The 2,770-nt window shown below is 47.3% G+C and overlaps 1 pseudogene across 2 annotated transcripts; it reads left to right on the top strand.

The window, feature by feature from the left end:
• Positions 1-244: 244 nt before the first annotated feature.
• On the top strand, positions 245-2,288 carry LOC148016279 (accumulation of dyads protein 2 pseudogene; annotated as a pseudogene). Of its 2 annotated transcripts, none has more exons than XR_015688132.1 (2): positions 245-342; positions 985-2,288. The product of XR_015688132.1 is annotated as an accumulation of dyads protein 2 pseudogene, transcript variant X2 (transcript). The 2 variants fall into 2 exon arrangements; XR_015688131.1 differs by lacking the exon at positions 245-342 and adding an exon at positions 648-797.
• The last annotated feature ends 482 nt before the right edge of the window (positions 2,289-2,770 follow it).

Genomic DNA, 2,770 nt, shown 5'->3' on the forward strand with positions numbered 1-2,770 from the left:
ACTTTTCTAGCTCTGGGTTTCAAGATTATGGGCCCCTTGTACACCTTCATCGATTATGCCTCCCAGCTTCTAAAACGTGTACAGCTTCATAGATCATGCCTCCTTACTAAAACGTGTACAGCTTCATAGATTGTGTCTCCAAACTTGTTGATATATTCGATCTTATCATGAATATTGTTGTGAAAGCGGACTATAAAGCACATGTATAGACGCTTGTCTACTCATAGCACTAGTCCATTGGTGTACTCGGATGTTTAGTTGACAGATCGAGGTTGCGGATTGCAGTAAGAAGTTCTCTATTGGGCAAAACTTGAGATAGCAACGTGCTTTTATCGTGTTAGAGTACGTGAGATATATCACCTTTCTACATATCTTCGAGATTGTGCACTAACCAGTTCTTACTAGTTGATGTATTGAGCTTTAATGATTCATAGAAGCTGAAATAAAGTAGACGCTAGGATTTAATGTGTCTAACGATGGATGATTGATGATGTGTGATTTGTGAATAGTGAAGATGATGAATGACTAACTAATGATGGTCGTTGTGGCGACACTGACTGAGTACCAACAAATGACTGATGCTACTGCTTGAATTGGATGTCAAAATCTCATGTGACTAGTAATGATGCTTAACGACTGATGAGAACTTGAAGTGCATGAATTCTATGATTAGTGACGCGTAATGATGCTTGGCGACTGATGATAGGTTGAACTGGATCTGTGACCCGTGACGATGGGTAATGATGCGTGGCGACTAATGATATATTGTTGAGTAGGACTTCTGTGATTAGTGATGGGTAAGGATGCATGGCGGCCAAGGATATGTTGAACTGGATTTGTGTGACAAGTGTGATAAGTGATGATGCGTGCAGGCGACTACTGATATGTTAAATTGAATTTCTGTGCCTGCTAATGATGAGTAATGATGATGTTTTGGCGACTGATGACATATATTGACGACGACTGATGGTGGTGGGGATGCAGCAGACTGCAGATAGATAGCAAGAGATCGTCGGAAAGGAGCAGAAAGGAAGGGCAACAATGGCGATCGCTGATCCGGGGCCGCTAGGGCTGGCGAGCTTCGCGTTGACGACGTTCGTGCTGTCGTGCTACACGGCGGGGATAATGGGGGTGGGGCAGACGGACCCGGTGAACGTGATAACGGGGCTGGCGCTCTTCTACGGGGGCTTGGCGCAGGTGCTAGCGGGCATGTGGGAGCTGGCGAAGGGCAACACGTTCGCGGCGACGGCGTTCACGTCGTACGGGGCGTTCTGGCTGTCGTACGCGACGCTGCTCATCCCGGCCTTCGGGGTCGGCGCGGCCTACGGGGCCCTGCCCACGGGCGAGGTCTTCCTGCGGGCGATCGCCATCTACCTCCTGGGCTGGACCATCTTCACATTCCTTATGCTCGTCGCCTCCCTGCGCACCACCCTGGGCCTCGCCCTCCTCTTCCTGATGCTCACCCTCACCTTCACCCTCCTCACCGCCGCCGAATTCCGCAGCGGCCCCGCCCTCGGCCAGCTCGGATCCGCCGCCGCCACCCACCAGGCCGCCGGCGCCTGCGGCATCCTCACCGCCGCCATCGCCTGGTACAACGCCCTCGCGGGCCTCCTCGACAGCCAGGACTCCCCCCTCTTCACCCTCCCTGTCGGCCGCATCCTCCCCAACGGCCGCTTCTTCCTTCTAGGCCGGCCGTCGGGCGGCTCGTCCTCCACCAACAATGGCGCTAACGACAAGGGAGGAGGCCGTCGCTAGTTATCATCACAAGGAGACACAGACAACATGAGAGAGCGAGAGACAGAGGCAGAGGCCGTGGCCGCATAGGTAAGTCCACCATCAGGGTCCGAGGTTTCTTCCACGACACGCAACAACGTATTAAACAACCATTCTTAGGAGATTGATATCTGCATTAACGGCTGTTTCGCAGAATCGCAACAAGCACTCCAATAACCATACTTCAAGCAACAACTCTGAGAACCGTTCCTACGCGATTAGTACCCACATAAGCGCCACTTCGAAACAAGCACTCCAATCATAATTCTTGAGGGAAATTTCACCGCAATAAGAGCCCCTCCCCAATGCCTACAAGGATAGAAGTCGTTCCCATACTAGAAATAATTCCATCAATTCATTTTTTACATTTATTAATAGTACATGCCTTCATTCCTTTCGATAACTTGCTTTGATCAAAAGGGAGCACACCAATACAACCAAAAACATCATTGGATTAAACCTTTAACCCACGAGTCTAGAGGTGTGAAATATTATCTTATGCCATGCGCAAGTTATTTAAGTGGCACTAACAAGGGCGTGCTATGTCACCCTCCAATCTTTAATCATCAATTTTATTTATTTTGACAAGTGCCATATAGCATATGTTTTATCACAAAAATATGATGAGCTCCCTTGTGCTCATTACTCTTGCAAAATAATGTCATTGTATGCATGTCTTATTGAAGGCATGGGTGTGTGTGAGTGCATGTACATCATGTGCATTATCTTTGTCAACCATTGTGTTGTTCGAAGTTAGGTTGAAATTTGAAATGTGATGGTTGACCCAAAAGAAATGACAATTGAAAGACCAACTTACTTGTGGATTAGTATTTAGTCATTTCTCCAAAAGAGAAGTCTTCATTTAAAGGGATTTGTCTACTCTAAATTAGTAGTTTATAGAACTAGTAGTTAAGGTGGTGCTTCTTAAAAAGGTTTGTGAAATATATTAACATTAGTATAGCATGGTGGCATGATGATAAGACAAAGTGCATAATAG

This window comes from Lygodium microphyllum, chromosome 23 (genome assembly GCF_053477565.2).
Source record: "Lygodium microphyllum isolate KBCC chromosome 23, Lygodium_microphyllum_v1.1.10, whole genome shotgun sequence".
NCBI classification, from domain to species: Eukaryota; Viridiplantae; Streptophyta; class Polypodiopsida; order Schizaeales; family Lygodiaceae; genus Lygodium; species Lygodium microphyllum.